Raw genomic sequence first — 17,742 nt, 5'->3', positions numbered from 1 at the left:
TCCTGCTGTAAGAACAGAAATGTGGTTTCTGAATACTTGCAGTGATAACGTTACTCTCTGTCTTTTTGAGACTTTTCATTCTCCTGTAAGAAGAAATATTACCAATTTTTCACTCACATGTCTGAGTACTGCATTTAAATAAACCATACTATAGGCTGTATTCTGTCAGTTATGATTTTAACAGCCAAGCTTTGCCCCTTTCTGGGGAACATTTTTAACAGCTCAGTTCTGAAGATCTTGTGTGTGAAGGATTGTTTATATCCAGTATAGCCTTCTTTAATTAATACATGCCATCTGCAAATTATTCTTCCAATTTGTTATTACATTGCTTTTCTCTAATCTTGAACACATGGGGTTTACATTTGCCTTGAGGAAAAGATCTATCAGAGAAGTGTTCTAAAAAGAAAAGTTGACAAATACTACATGAATGAATCGCAAATTATTTCTTGCATTTTGCAAACTGTGAGACTGTTCTAAACAAAAGATAGCAGTGAGCTGGAAATGGACTGATTATTGCAAACTCGATGCATTTTTCCAAATGGAGACAAATTTAAGAGGAGACAATGAGAACAGATGCCTAGGAAGGAGTCAAAATGCAAAGAGAAAGACTGGAAGAATGGCAAAGAATGATGGACACTAAGTGATTGCCAAAATCTCAAGAATGATGTTTTCAGGAGAAGCCTGAGGCAGCATGTGTCAGAAAAAATATGTCTCTGAAATAACTCACTGAAGTTATTAGGATGTTATTCAGCCGTGGCTGGGCAGATGAAAGACAAAAAATGTTTATGAAAGGTCTGTAAGAGGGTCAACTTAAATGAAGTAATTTCTAGAGAACATACTGATTTTCAGGGTTTTTTTGCTTACTCTTTAGTATTTTAATCTTCCTCCATGTTGTATGGGAATATAAACAAAGTAAAAGGTACATATAAAGGTATTTTGATATGTATTTTTACCACTTTCTTCTCTATGGCAAAAGAGAAAAAAAAAGAAAAACAGTCTGAAAAGAAAAAAAAGCAGATCAGTAGTAACGAAATAATTCATCCCATGTTGTTATTTTACCTCTCATAAATTAATCCATAGAAACCACTTCTCAATAATGTCTCCCTACAGAAATTTTCAAGAAGACCGATTACATGCCTAGCACTGTGTTTTCAAGGGTTCATTCCAGCAGTGCACTTCTGAAAGAATTAATCATTTCATATACCTACATGACTGAACCTTTTGAAATAAGAAATATCAAGAAAATACAAAGTTTTAACTGAGGAAAACCTGTATGTATACAAGAATTCTCACTTAAGTAGCTTCTAGTAAAATGAATTTCAATTGATTTTGTCCCTATTCCCTGACCCTATTTTTTTCTTTTCTTTTTGGTTGGCTGTATTTTTAGGCACCACATTCTACAAACTAAGTGCCAAAAGCTTCCTCTTTTCCATGCTATAAATACCTAACCATGCCATTTATCTCTTTTCCCTATTCTACATTTATTTCTCTATTGCAATTGTAACTAATGTTAGTGTTTGTGAGTGTATGTATGTTTATAAATACAGTCCAGTTCTCAGTCAGTCTAAATCAGTACAGCTAAATTCATCCTAGCAAAGGATCAGTGCCCTAACAGCCTGCAGAACACGCACATACTCTGTTAAATCTGTATATCCAATGCAGAACCAGGTCTTTGCCTAGAGGAGAGGCTTGTTCAGTCATTTGCTGGACATATGACATCTCCATGTATTTTTAAGCTGTTCAGTGGTCCCCTATTGAACATCATTGCATATAGTCTGCATTATGGAAAATCCTCACTTGGTAAGTCACTTGATGACATATTTGGGTGGCTGTGTATTTCTTACTTCTCTGGTTTTCTGGGCAGGAGTTTAAAAAGATTTGAAAAGGGCAGAGTTGTGTTTGGCATGAGCTTTTATAGGTACAGCATGGCTACTGCCGTCCTGGAAAAAATAGAATAAACATAAAGTGATAAGCCCTTGAAAACAAACTTTTTCCTGCTCTTCACCATTTCTTTATTTCCTCTTTAGCTCTTTATTAGCAGAACTAATAAGTAATAAAGAGCTGCAAATACCCATCTAGTGACTTAATAATAAATCCACCTTACCTCTTTCTTAGACAGATGTTTAAATCTGGAATTCACTGCAGAATGCTTCAGGCAGATGCTCAGTCAGACTGCATGCTGTCATCCCAGAATTTCTTTTTCTGTGATATGTCTGGCTAATATTCAGCATATGTCAAAATAAAGTTATAATCTCCACTTCAAATTAATACCCTTATACCATATCAGTCTTCATGAGTGTTCTTTTTATTAACTGAAGTAATCCTAATTGCTTCAGACTGTGTCCAAACCCAATTTGACATACGATATGTTACTGATTTGGGTTTTTTTTTTAATTTTTATTTCTCCACAGCTCTTTAAATGTAAATCATGAGTATCCTGGAACAGTTTAGAAATTTGACTGTCTTTTTATATAGAGTGTGTCATTCCAGTAACAGCGGCACTGTCTAGTGATTCAAAATACAGTGATATAATTTGTATCTCCACTAAAAATAGTCCAACAGTGAAGGCATTTTAGGAGCTAGCTATAGTTTCAGACAGAAATACTAGTAATTCTTAATAGTAAGAGACATAAAAAATACATTTCTTTTATTTCCTAATTTGAAATTTCTTATTTACGATCAAAATTTTAAATAAGTATCTATAAATAAATCCACAATGTTTGTCAGGTTTTTCTCTGTGTAGACAAATATATCATTTCAGATGTCTCATAGACATTTGGAAACTTTAAAATATCATACAAAATCCTTTCAAGAAATTCACATTAATTTTACCCCCCTGAAGTCTGAGTATTGTTATCAATGTATAATGGAACCAGAACTTCCCATTTACCAAATGCTTTAGCTGTTGTGAACATACATTCTGAGATATCAAACTTTAAATGATCATTTACTAAAAATAGGAGTCAAATATATTATAATAGACATTTTTGCATGCATATTTGGAAAGTAACAGTAGAATGTAACCCTTGGTAAGAAATCTAAGTGTCTGTCTTTGTGACAGAGGAAAGAGAGTAAACTAATGAGAAAAAAAAAGTATGTCCTGAGTTTAATTAATAATATTTTTGTATAATATAAAAACCAAACCAGAAACAAGCAGTTCATACAACACATCTGAAAGGAATGGTTCCTGCCAAAAGGAAGTACAACTGTGTAATTGCATCATCCACCTGTGTAAAAAGACCCTCTCCAGCTTTCTTGTAAGGCCCCTTTTAGGTACTGGAAGGCCCCAACAAGTCTCCCTGCAGCCTTCTGTTCTCCAGGCTGAACAATCCCAGCTTTCTTAGCCTGACTTTGTAGGAGAGCTACTCCAGCCCTGAGCTGCTCCAGCCTCTGATCCTTTCTGTGCTCCTCCTCTGGACATGCCTCGACAGGTCCACGTCCTTCCTATGTCTGGGGACCCAGAGCTGGACACAGTATTGTCCAGGTGGGGTCTCACGAGGGGCAGAATCATCTCCCTCCTCCTGCTGGCCATGCCACTCTGGATGTAGCCCAGGATGAGGCTGGCTGTCAGGCTGCTAGCCCACATTCTTAGCTTATGTCCAGCAGCAGGGCTGCTCTCAATGACTTCTTTTCCAACTATGTACTCATGTCTGGGATTGCCCCTACCCAGGTGTAGCACCTCACACTTGCTGAACTTGGTTAGGCTCACAGGCTTACTTCTCAAGTTTGTCCAGGTCCCCCCAGATGCATCCATCCTTCTGTCTTGTCAACTGCACTGCTCAGCTTTGTGTCATTTGAAAACTGGCTGAGGGTGTGCTTGGTCTCACTGTCTGTGTCATTGATAAAAATATCAGTCTCAAGACAGAATCCTGAGGGCCACCTAGACATAAAGCCATGGACCACAAGTCTCTGGCTCATTGACTCTCAATATGTTACTGGTTTTGGGTTTAGGAATTGGCTGAAGAACTCTTTGGTCAATTCCTTATCCACAGAATAGTTCACCTTTCCAAACCATTTCTTTCCAATGTGGAGATAACGCTGCTGTGTGAGAACATGTCAAAAGCCTTACAGAAGTCTAGATGGCATAATTCAGTCTTCCCTTGTCTCCCCTTGCAGTTACTCAAATCCTCAAATTCTGAGTAAAAAGTTATGCAGAAAGTAGTCAAGTGGCATTATTGTAATATTTTAGCTCAAGAAGATAGACATGGTGGAGGCAATTTAATGAGCCAAATCTTCCCAAGGTATAGGGCTCATGTGACTCCAGGCTCTATTTGAACACCTGCCCAAATTTATAATGTGGAATCTTAAGTCCCATTTATGTTTGGTTTTTTATTAATAAAAACCTCATTTACTATGTTCTCTATTGCTTATGTCTCATTATTTGCAAATGCTGACACAACACTGATGGTAGCTGTGAAAGATATTCTTTGTATTTAAAGCAGGAGCTTAAAGCAGATCACCACATCAAAAGAATACCATCTTCCCAGGATCTATTTCCCAGATTTTCAGGGCGTAATTGCAACTTGCTTACTTCCCTCATTAAATATCAGACTAACTTGTGAAGCATATAGCATCAGGCAGCCTTCATTGGAGTAGTATGGCATGTTATAGACTTTATTCGAATATATTTCTCTTTGCAAGGAGAAATCTACACCTACATTCCAGGCTGGTTACTTAAAGACCTTCAGTTGAATAACTGTCTCATGTTTTGTGAGTGTAAGCAAAGGGATTTAAAAATATTCATATAGAATCTGCACATCAAGTTTGCAAATACACCAGAGTTTGAAAATACAAGGGGTTTATTAGGGATGTAATATGATTTTCTTTAATTCATATTCAAGAAAATATGACTTTATCATATTTTGTGTCAACATTTGAGTCAAAAACCTCGTAATTGTTACTTATATAATTTAATCTAAGTCCAGATATTTTTAAAACTTGCTATTAGAAATCTATTGATATTTTTTAACTTTTAAAAACCTTAAATGAACTGTCTTGTCTTTCAAGTTACAATTGTGCGTAGCAATATGTTAGACATAGATAAAAACTGAAAAGGATTCTCTGTAACCTACTGTGTCCATATGGCCTCAGAAATTTCTACATGAACAACATTAGACAAAAAGCTCTCAGGACAGATAAGAGTCTTCAGAGATTTTTTTTTTTTTTTTGAGTTACCATATAAAAAAAGATGTTGTATTTTATTTTTCCAACTCAAAACAGAAGGACTTATTAGTCAACTAGTTTTAAAGCAATAAAAACAAAACAACACAATCAATATAAAAGATTTGCAAGAAAAATTATTTTCCAGTATTTTTCATAGAAGTTCTCACTATGGATAAAGAAGAATGACAAAATTATGGAGCCTGTTCCCATCCCATGTTTTCCCTTAATAGTTCTCTCAATAATAATTCTTTTCTATATAAGCTTTCTCCTACTATTCATACCAGAAGGAACACTGAACACCCAAAAAAACATAAATAAAATTAACTTACAAGGACTGTTTCAAGAGTCTCAGTGATACACACTTTTGTTATCAATCAGTCAGAACTAAACATTTAAGCATTGGTCAAAACTAGGTCAAAATATAAAATAAGGGAAAAAAAAATCTTAAAATCATTGTAAGTAACTGAATTTTCATACATGCTCATTTTCACTTTGAAATCTTTCTTTAAAACACATCTTGAATACTGAAGTGAAGGGAGGAAAAAAATGCCCCATTGTCATTTGCAAAGCTTCTTATAAGTAATTTTCAGCACTTCAGAAGCAAGTAAAACTATCATTCTAAAACAGAAAAAATATAGGGGAAATGGAAACTGGAAATAAACCTTTACAGTATTTAAATACTTACTTTAAAGGAGCTTTTTAAGATGGTTTTAAAGTTGCACTTTGGGACCCCTGTTGACTTCTTTTGTGAAAGCATTCACATAATTGAGAAAGCAGCAAACTCCCTGCTCTTTTTTTAGAAAAAGCCCATCTCTTTCTTTTTGCTTTTGTTCAGATGAACACCTGGCCTATAAAATTCAGTGACAGAACTTTCCCTAGGGTGCCATTTTTGTAGAAAGCTAACAAAACTTTAAAAAGTATAATTTTTTTGCCTCACTAGAGCTTACACAGCTTTATTTTACACTTTTTCCATCTGTTTCTCTGGCTCGACTGTGGGAACTAGTGTGTTTAATGGAAGCTGTATCACTTGTCCAAGAGAAGCCAGAAGTCAGCAGGTTCCTGACTACTTCTGGCTGGCAAACCAGCCAAAATATTCCAGGGAGAGGAAGACAGGAGGGAAGGAAGAGATGGGAGGAGAAGAAAAGAAAGTTTCTCATTTCTTCTACAAAAGACTGCATTTGTAAATATCTTCAGGGATTAACGGAAGGGAGTCTCTCATTACTTGGTGGGGGGCCTGAATTAATTAATATGAAAATAACACCCAGGAATAGTTATAATGTCTTTTTAGTTGGGATGACAGCTGGCCTAAGATCTTGTTCTGCCTTCCATCTAGACCAAGTTCTGCTCTTTTCTCTCACAAACCTCATGCCTTGGTTTTAGAAGACTTTAAAAAAGCGAAGGAGGAAGAACACATGCAAAAGAAGCCATGGACTCCCTCAAAACTTTGAGTGATAAATTCCTTAAAATTATTTGCATCAGTGCTGCTTAAATTTAATTGTATTTCTTAATATTTCATTATTGAAAATAAAGTGGAATTCAAATATTACCAAAGATTCAAGATACTTATGTTTTAAATTTAATAACTTGCATGTTGTAAAATGCTGCAGGAGTAGATGTGAAGAATATAGACTAATATTTCCTTTGGATTTTCTCCTAGCCATTATATGCCATATAAGCAAGACTTAAAAAAAAAAAAAATTATATAGAGCATTTTGTGTCAATTAAAGAAGATGGCAGGTCTTAGATGCTAGCTTTTATCTACAGGCAGAATACAACCACAGCAACATGCATTTCCATACAAATTCCTGATAGCTCAGTGATAGGTTTCATTTTGTTTGGGATTTCGATGCCACCCTTTCCAGCGTCTGTCTGCACTACATTAGACAAAACCAAACCCTAACAGCTGTCATGTGCAATTCCTTCTCCCTCTCAGCCTGTCCCTGAGGGAAGAATTGTGTGCACTGGATTGTTTTCTTTTTGATAGGCTTCTGCATCTTTTTTGAATGTACATGCTTTTCTCCATTTATATTACAGAAAGGAAAGCCAAGAGAATGTGTCTCCAACATGAAGAGAAGTAATGAATGTGGAAAGATTTAGGAAAGGTAAACGGAGCTGGCCATGCACAGACCTGATAGGCTGTACTAACATATTGCTTTTAGAAAATCTGCTTCCTAGATCAGCACAGAAATATCCATAGCACTACATATGGGATTCATTCTATTTCATGGAAGTTTTTTTTAGAAACCAATTAATGAAAACAGTTATCTTTCCAGCTAAGTTGAAAGGACTGAGAATAAAGTGGTGTTCTCCTCTAGGTGACATAACAGTACTTGCTTCACCTAACGCCTGTTACAGTTTCACAGGCATGCCAAGAATAGGCTTCTACACTGGCCATCAACTAAACAAAAAAAGATCATGATTTTAGGAGGTTTTATCATTAATGTGTGTTCAGTGAAGAGAAAAATAAAGTAGGCAGTCCAGTATTTTCCCCTTGGCCTGCTCCATGGAATATGAATGATTGTACAGTGAAGTCAAGGTATCATCATTACACTAATTTCTCAGAACCATGTAACAAACATACAGGGAAATTCAAATGCAGAGGGATTTTCAGAATTCTGAAACATTTTAAGCTGGGATATTTATATCCTGAAGACATACTTTGAAAAGCTTATTTTAAGAAATAGGAATACACTACTCCTACCTAGTCAGACTAAGCTGAAGATAATTTCTACCTTAAAATTAAATTGTTTCATTACAAAACAATTAGTTCAAATGCTTTGAGAATTGGTTTCAGCAATTCCCTCAATTCATTGTCTGCACAATAGAAATGTTTCCATTTGTTTTCTACAGTATCTGCACTTCATGAGAACAGCTATTGTATATATCAGCTAAGTTGTAAGCTTTTTAAGAAAATTCCACAGCTGTGTGATCTTCCTTTCTGCATCAGTATCACGAAGCACATCAGATATATTGATTTGGTATATCAATTTTGCTTCTAGATGTTCTAATCTTTTCTGCTTTTTTTAGTTCTTTGTTTGTCTGAACGAGGTTCAAAGCTGGTATTTTATCATACTACTTGCCAGACTGCAGAAGCTTCTTAACAAGAATGTATTCAGCACTAAATATATTGAAAATACTAGTTTAGGTAGCAAAATAGTATTCAGGAAAAACTTAAATGAAAAAGCATATTTCAGACTGTTCTAAGTGGTAGAAACCATAAATAGGAGTGTATGCTCCACAGAGCTCCATTTTAGAGCCACTCTGCTTCAAGATCTTCATAAACTATTTGAATGCAGGCCAAGAAGGTATACTAAATAAACTCGCTGACAGCATCAAATTGGGAGGAGCTGTTGACCGACTTGAAGGCAGTGAGGCCCTGTAGAGAGAACTTGACATGTGTCCTGGTCAATGCAAAGCTGAACATGAGGCAGCAGTGCCCTGGCAGCCAAAAGGCCCAGCTCTGTCCTGGGGGGCATCAGGCACAGCGTGGCCAGCTGGGCAAGGGAGGGGATTGCCCTGCTCTGCTCTGGTACAGCCTCACCGTGAATACTGTGTGCAGTTTTGGGTGCCACAGTATAAGGAGAATATAGAGCTATTAGACAGCATCCAAAGGAGGGCTGCAAAGGTGGTTAAGGGTCCAGAGGAGAAGTCATCCAAGAGGTGCCTGAGATGACTCAGTCTCTTCAGCTTGGAGAAGAGGAGACTAAGGGGAAACAGCACTGCAGTCTACAACTTCCTCACGAGGGGAAGAGGGTGGGGGGAAACTGGTCTCCTCTCTCTGTTGACCAGTGACAGGACCTGAGGGAGTGGCCTGCAGTTATGTCAGGGAAGTTTAGGTTGGATATAAGAGAAAGGTTCTTCACCCAGAGTTTGGGGACTGGAACAGGCTCCCCAGGGAAGTGGTCACAGCTCCAACCCTGACAGAGTTCAAGAAGCTTTTGGACGATGCTCTCAGGTACATGGTGTGAGTCTTGAGGTCATCCTGTGCTGGTCCAGGAGCTGGAATCAGTGACCCTTGTGGGTGTCTTCCAAGTCAGGATATTCTATGATTGTGCTACCATGGCTGCTATTAGCTAAGTCCAGTTTTGGTTTTCATTACTGTTACATTCATGCTTCTAGTAAGATTGTAGATAGCTCTATGTTAGGTAATTAACTAGAACAAAACCTTGTCTACATAAAATGCAAGGTTTCCACTACCTTTCTCAGAAGTTGACCTAAAAAAATTGAAAACTTTTTACAATACAAAATCTAAAGTACAAAAACTAAAACATCTTGACATGGGTTGAACTACTTGTCAAAACAGAAAGAAAGCACAACAGGGAAAAACATAAGCTTCAAATGCATGGTGAGATTACTCATATGGAATATAAGGTATTCAATCCCTGTTTCAATCCCTCGCTTTAAAAAGTTTTGTAACTCCATGCTAGTACTTAGTTTATTCTACTGTTTAAATTAATAAGCAAATATTTCTTCTAGTTAATCTGAAGACTTCTCAGTTTCATCCTAGTGAAAAATAGAATGAAATTCTTCTTGAATCTGTCATAGTCACACTGCTGTTTTCCGGCTCTGACTAATAGGTACAGGTCATTGCCTTGGAATCTGTTCTCCTAATAAAAAACAACTGCTTTAATAGTGCTGCTTCTACAATGTGTCACAGAGTATTTACCTCATTCTCTTAAGCATGGCTTAAATAACAAGGTATCATTGACTTCTAGGGGAGGAGTTCACTTCTCTCATCTTCATTTCTTTATATGCCATTCTTCATTCTACTTTTGAAAAAGCAGGAACAATACAGTTAAAAGTACATTTTTATCTTTACTTGTATCTCATCATCTGCACTATGGATTTACAGCTTCTACGAAAGGCCAGCATCTCCCACACACAATGCTTCTATCTCCTGCAAGGCTAATATTTACCACATCTCTCCAAGACCCTCAGAATATGATTCATTTCAGTCACTCAAAGAGCAGTAGGTCAAATGCATATAGGAGCATTAATATTATTTCCTAAACCCAAGTCACAGATCTCAACAAGATGATATGTGGAAGTGACAAACATAAGAGGATCCCTAAAATGACTGACTTATAAGTTTTTTGCATTTTATTGTCCTTTCCTAAGAATTATCAGTCCAGAAAAAAATGCACAGTGAAACAAGTCTCCTAAGCACAATGAAACAAGGCTTTCCATGAACTCCCTAAAGTACTTCAGTACTGTTAGCACATGACATTATGCTTGAAGAGCTGCTTTTCTTCTCTTCTGTCCCCAACTCTGCCCAGATGAGTTTCTATACTGCAGTTCTATGCTTTAAATATCCATTTTTACTCCATAAAATGAGGATAACAGTTTTAATTTTTACAGCAGTCTCAAAAATGCACATTATTTAACTTTCTAATTAAAATAGCTAATGTCACATACTACATTTTCAGTCCTTTAAATTGTAAAATACTTTACAGAGAAAGCCATAGTCTGTATTTTTCAATATAGAAACATAAAAAGAGAACATCTTTCCTTTTTATGATCCAAATCAGATACAGGAAAATTTACAACTTAAAGAGACTGATTAGAGTTAGAAATTGTTAGAACTTCTTGTCTGCATTTTGCTCTTTGTTAATAGTGATACTTGTTGACAACATATTTATTGCAATGATATATTTTTTTCTGGGTTTAAGTATTTATATAGATTATTTACTTCCATTTTCCACAAAGCTAGTCAGTATTATTGGGGGAAGAAGGGTGCTTTTGGGGAGATAGAACTCATTCAAACCAGAATCAACAAACACAGTTGGCTGAGGCTGTAATAGTGCATCTTAGATATATACACTGTCATAACTTCATGTCCATGCATGTTAGAGGTCTATATACAAGTGATGTTAAAACTTTGGTCCACACTCAGTTGTTAGAATTCTTCATATTATTGAAGGGGGGAAAATAAATAGAAAAAGAAAATTAAGAAGAGAAGTTTTTTTGTCTTTCATGAGTCTGAACTTATTGCATCATTTCGCAGACAATCTATATTTACATTGACTCAGAAGGGTTTTTGCAAAATATCAGCTGTTCTATTAATGGCATGTAAGAATTATCAACATGCTTAATCAGATAAAATATCACACAGCAGCAAAGTAAAATATCTTTGTCAGATTTATGGTAATGGTACACTTGAGGAAATTACAGCAGTTGCTCTATGTCATTTTTAACATTCTGAAATGTGTGATGTAAAGTCTCATATGAATTTAACTACACATTACTATTTCACTATAAACATTTTCTCTAAGCACAGGGGATTACAGAAGAATATTTTTTCCTCTTAGACTGACTTCAAATCAAGAAGTCCTACATCACTGAAGAAATGTGAATGAATAACAATACAAAAGAAAACCTAACTAAACAAAACACACAAACAGTATAACTCTAAGCTGCTCATCCAACCAGAATAAAATGGCTGAGCCATGCAACTACAAAACTGCTAAACCATAGGCATCATCTTCAAATTCTTTTTAGAGAGGCAGGTCTGTTTTAGGTGACAATTTAGGTGACTGAATCTGGATACATGCTAGGATTTTAAGTAACATGTAACTTACTCTGTTCCTTTGCAAGCAATATAATGGGATATTACCAAACATGAGTGAAGTTTAGCCATGAGGAAAAAAACAGATTAAACAGAAAATTGCAAGTATTTATCCAAGCTAGCTCTCTCGTTGGGGAACATCTAATTGAGGAGGACCTCACAAAACAACAATTCCTGCAATATCTGTATGAAATTTTCTATAATTGCAGAGGACTATCCAGATGGCTAATATAACAGGGTCTATAGATGTCTCCTAGCAGATGCTTCAAAGGAGGATGGAAAAAGCTTTCAATGGCAGCTAAGTACTGTCTAAGAATAACTTCCTGAAGCAGATGAGAAGTAAATAACTGTATTGATTTTTATACTTCAACAATATCTACCTCACACATTTTATGGTCTATTTATTACAGTTAGATTAGTTTGATATATTTCATCAAATGCTGTTATATTAAAATCTTGTTAACATGCATTTAGGATGATCACATTATGAATTGTAGGAGAATTAATAGAGCTGGAGAGCTCTATTCCCTATGCTGTTTAAGGTATCAGTGCAAATAAGACTGGAGGGGCCAGAGCTGGATGTTGGACTGAATCACTGCTGATTCAGCTAACCTAAGGAAAGGCACACACGCTTTAGAGGTCATTGGGTCCACCACACTGCTCAAGTACACTCACCTACATCTGGCTACACAGGACCATCTACTGACATTTTTTGAATATATTCAAGGTTGCAAAATCCAAAAATTCCCTGGACAAGCTGTGGCAACACTCAGTCACTTTCACAATGATTCCTGATGTTCATAGAGCCTCTCCTGTGTATGAGCTTGTGCCCTTTGCCTCTGGTCCTGTGACTGTGTATGACTGAAAAGATCCTGGTATCCATAGACACAGGTCTCCCTGAGCTTTTTCTTCTCCAAGCAGAACAGCCCCAGCTCTCTCAGTATTCCCTCATATGGAGGATGCTCCAATCCCCTCATCATCTTAGTGGGCTGTTGCTGGACTCTCAGCAGTAGCTCTGAGTCTCTCTTGTACCAGGTAGCCCAGAAGTGGACACAATATTCCAGATATTTAGGATAAGTAACTGCAGATAGGCCTGTGTGTCTATTTACAGCTACATAGGATGTGCTGGATGATTAAAATTCAAGAAACTCAGAACTGGAAAGTTCCAAAATGCGTATTTGCTCAAGCCAACAAGCCCTGTTTTGAGGCAGGACTTATTAATGAAAGAACATGATTGTTCTGATGTGACCATGACCATGCCTTTTGCATTTTAGAAGTCTTCTGCCCATCCCTCTGAAGAGCAAACAGACTGAATCACATAGGCTTCCATGAGACCTGTGATGCCCATCTGTTTCCAATTATGTCTTTATATGGCTTCTTTTATGCATTACTTAACAGACTAATTTAATATCCAGTTATATTATGAAGCCTACAAATTTCTCTAGCAGAACTTTCCTCAGTACTTGTTATATTTAAGACAATTTTTCTACCTAATTCCTATGAAAATTTTTAGAATAGATGCTTTAATAATCCAAGACAAAAATATAAGCAGTTCCAGTGCAATCAATGTTTAGTTCCCAGTGGAACACATACAAATTTCATTAGAAGTCGTAGTTTTGGCACATATAGTGTGTGACCAATGTAATCTTCCCAGAGGAAAATTATGCTCAGCATTTCTGTTTACATATGAGATTCCATACTCCACATCATAACTTAAAAATTAATTAAAAATACCTCACAAACAAATAAAAAGTAATTAGGAAAGCAAAACAAAAGAAACACACCTAGGGAATCAGTAGAGATCTTAAAGTGACCACCAAAAGAATTAGCCATATGCTCTTCTCATGCTGTATAACACTGGGGAAATCTTTCAAGGAATTTTTTTGCCTTTGTGACATAGTTTTTTGCCTTTGTTTTGTTCTCTGCATGGGAGAATGCCAGTGAAACTTCAGAAACAAGCAAGAAGGTTTTCTACATGTTTCTGTCTTTCCTCCACTTTTCCTCCCTCCAAATATCAAGGTACAGTTAAGAAATACAGATAAGTGGTTGGAGTTGAAATATTCTACTGTTGTCATGGAAATCTATCAAAAAATATTGGACAATGTCTGATTTGGCTGTGATCAGACTAAATGTAATCTACATAGTAAAATTTGCCTGAGAATGGATTGGGTGGAAAAAGTTTTATACTTACAGCTTTGAAATTTTTATGCATTTCAAACTGTATGAAAAAAAATGGTCTTTTTCAGAAGCTAATAATCTAAAAATATGTAAACATCCCTGAGTTAGAATAGCATCATATTTTACCTCATATAATGTTTCATTTGCCATTTGGACACAGAAACCTTAGTTTTTCTTTTAGAGTTTCTCACATTTTTGACTGCCTATTATAATCTTTTTTCTGTAGAAGACTTTTTTTTTATACTCCACAGAGTATTCTATATACAAAAGAAAACTATCATTTACTCTGAGAAAAGAATTAAGATAAATTCAAAAGCAGCATTTTAAAATATACTTGTTTTATTAAACTTTGCAAAGATTTTAGCCTTCAGTGTAAAACTGTAGTTTTAAACATATGCATCTTCCACTTAGCGTTTGCTTTGACGGGCATTAAGAATTCAAAGATCCACATTTTAAAATGTGAATATATATTTGCTCATGAAAACCAACCAACTGAAACTGTATAGATTCTACATTATTTTATCCTGGTTTTGGTTTTTTCACTCAAATTACTATTAACTGACTTGCTGCAAGTTTAATAAACCCATATGTAGATCTGTGGTGAGATGACCTTGGCTGAGTGCCAGTTGCTCACCAAGCCACTCTATCACTGCCCTCTTCAGCTGGACTAGGGTGAAGAACAGAAGATGAAGAAAAGCCCTCATAGGTCAAGATAAAGATATTTTACTAAAGCAACAGAGAAGGTCGAGTTCAGACACGCCTGTGAAACAAAGATTTATTCTCTGCTTTCCGTCAGCAAGATATTTCCAGCCACTTCCCAGGAAGCAGAGCTTTAGCACTATAGTGGCTTCTCTGGAAGGCAAATGTTGTAAATAACAAATGCCCATTTATTTCCTTCTCCTTTTCGTAGTTTTTATATCTGATCTGACAACATCTGTTACGTCACACCTGTCTGATCATGTTGGGCCAAGTGTCCTGGTTGTGCCCTTCACAAAACTTTGCCCAGGCCCAGTCTATTGGTTCAGGGGTGGAATTTTGGGGAGGGGGCACCAGTGCTGTGCTAGAGCTGCTCAGCAGTAGCCAAAACACTGGTATGACACCAGACTTTTCCAGCTAGCAATGCAGAGCACAGTGCTATGGGGCCTTCTCTGGGGGACAATTAACTCCACCTCAGCCAGGTCTAATACAAAATCATAATACATGACTAAAAAGAATAATGCATGAATCAGCTGAAATTACCTAACTCAGCCCTTCATATTATAAGGAAAAAAAAAAAGAAAAAAACTACAGAAGAACATGAACCCTAACCTTCATTATGCAAAATTATGTAAGTAAAGCAAAGATGTAAAGAAAAATCATTCTGCAAATATAGATCACAAGTTATTATGAAGCAATTAAATTGCTACATACTCTCAGTAAAAATGGGACATAAGATAATTAGAAATGCTAATGTTAAGAAAGTTTGGACTTTGTTCACATTTTAACTGTTAATTGCTGCAATTAAAAATGAGGATTTTGCTTTAATTTTTGCTATGAAGAGTTCAGAACTGAAACATATTTTGAAGCTGTCACTGCTGAAAATGAATGCTGAACCATAAATTTGGATATGCAAAATACTCTCTTAGGTTCATCACTATTAGTTTGTTTTTCAAGGAGAAATCATACCACTGGACAAAAAACATCCCGCTTCTTTTCTTTTATTTGAAGAAATTTGAAAAAAGTTCACTATTACATTATTATATGATTCATATAGTGCTATTGTATGACCAACTGAAATATAAAATCAGAGTTAATCACTACTGAATGGCAAATGGGACAGAGAAAGTCACACATTACAAAAAACCAACACAAAAACCCAGATCAAGACACATGCAATCACTGCATACAGCTAGACCTCTCACCCATTTTATGAGGCTTTGGATATCTGATGAGTAGGAGTAAAGGGAGGGTAGAACACGTGCATATCTAGAAGAGCCTCCATCATCCTATCAATAAATTGTTGAAAATACATTAAGAAACTAACCCAGTTTTCTACATCTTCTATTACAAGGCTTAAAATTTGTTATTTAGAGAGTATTGTTTTAAAAAGTATACACAGTAATTTTTTCCTTCCTTTTAATGGGGCTAGACACAGGATATTATGTTACTGTATAATTATTATCTGGCATTATTTCAAGGAAAAAAATCAACCTATAATACTGAAATGAAAGTAAGATGACATATTATTTTGTGGGCTAGCTGAATTATTTGAAAAATAATTTTGAGATGTTACTTTGGTTTGTGGTATAATGGCAAAGGAAGAACAGGCTGAGTCAGCCCTAATTATTTTATTTCACTCAGAAATGATAGTTTGTTTTAATTCTACAGTAATTAGTAATCTAAACAAAAACTTCAAACACAGTAATGGAAAATTAAAATGTTCAAAATTAATATACACGTTTTCAAAGCCACTAAGTTCTTTTAGGATAAGCATCCTAATAAGAGCAAAAATAAAAAGCTGCTTTTAAAATAAATTGAAAGTGATGGAAATTTTTTTAATTATTTCCTGTAGGTTTCTACTTCTGCATATTTATAAATTTTGTTAATGAATTATCATAATACCCAAATGTAATTCTGGAACCTGGACTGGCTGTTATTAGCTACACTCTCTGACAGTTCAAGCAAAATTATCTGCAAGGGTAACTTTGTGACAGAAAAAATAGAATACTTTCAAAAAACATAATTATAACAATAAATTAACAATAAATGTACTATTTACAGTATTTCAGAGCAGATTGATTAAAATTAAAGGTGTAATTTTAATCAAATAAATATCTGGATTTCAAACTATCTAGGAAGAGAGTTATCTATTAATAGAGCAATACCATAACTATGTTGAAATACTGATTTTATTTACATCACAGATCATTAGAAAAGCTAGCAATGTGCCCCAGTCTCCACTTACTTTTAAACCTGAATTTACCTTTACTCTCCTTTCCCTTAGAAAAGTCAAGCTTATCTATCCAGGAGAAACAACTGACATCAAAGGATTGTTTTTCCACTCACCAGCTCTAAGCTGCTTTTCATTGTTCGAAGGAATTATTGAAGAGACTCAACACAGAATTTCAATCAGATGCACAGTTTCTGGTTCATTGATTGGCTGATTCTTCTTTTGGAGAAGAAAGGTAATAAAAGTCCTTTTTAAATCTAGTGTTCTCAGAGAGGTCACATTTGTGCTTTCTTTAAGCTACTCTTCGTGATGCTGTGGTGTCAATGAAGTTCTACCCACCCAAACACTCTGCTGTCCTGAGCTGTTCTTCAGGCAAAGTCTGAAATGTTCAACCTTCCTGGAAGTAAAGTTTAGCAGAGATGGAGTCTTGCAAATGTCTCAGGATCCCTAACTATGAGAGGTCAGACTGTCTCCAAATCTGATTCACTCTGTGAAAATGATTACTTACACAATCTGACTTTGCAAGTGCTAGCTCCTTTTACCTCAGTAAATTTTGATCTTTCAGTTCTTACACATCTCACTTCTGGTCTTGTTTTTTTGGTTCCTGCTAAGATACTTATGCTGAGAGATAAAGATTCAATCAATCTATGGTCTTCTTTTAGCTTGCAATCTCAGAGATCCTTAAAGAAATACTGAGATAAAGGACTTCTGAAATTATATGTAGTTGACTCATATATAAGCTGCTGCAGTGAACAGAGTGGGAGGTAAGCTTGGATGTCTGCTAATTCCTTAAATTTACATGACATTTATATATATATTTAAAATAAATGTTTCTGCTTCCTAATTTTTATCCCGTGTACTTTGTATCTAACGTAAATCTGAAATAACTACTTAATTGAGTAATTTC

At 35.7% G+C, this 17,742-nt stretch overlaps 1 long non-coding RNA gene across 2 annotated transcripts in view; it reads right to left on the bottom strand.

Moving 5' to 3' along the window:
* LOC143693850 (uncharacterized) overlaps positions 1-17,522 on the bottom strand; it is a 254,812-nt gene extending 237,290 nt beyond the window's left edge. For both annotated transcript variants that reach the window (XR_013181833.1, XR_013181834.1), the window contains exon 1: positions 16,952-17,522. This is a non-coding gene — a long non-coding RNA (uncharacterized LOC143693850). The remainder of the gene's footprint in view (positions 1-16,951) is intronic.
* Positions 17,523-17,742: the final 220 nt, after the last annotated feature.

The sequence above is a fragment of the Agelaius phoeniceus genome, chromosome 4, assembly GCF_051311805.1.
Source record: "Agelaius phoeniceus isolate bAgePho1 chromosome 4, bAgePho1.hap1, whole genome shotgun sequence".
NCBI classification, from domain to species: Eukaryota; Metazoa; Chordata; class Aves; order Passeriformes; family Icteridae; genus Agelaius; species Agelaius phoeniceus.
This window is presented reverse-complemented; position numbering and strand designations above follow the sequence as displayed.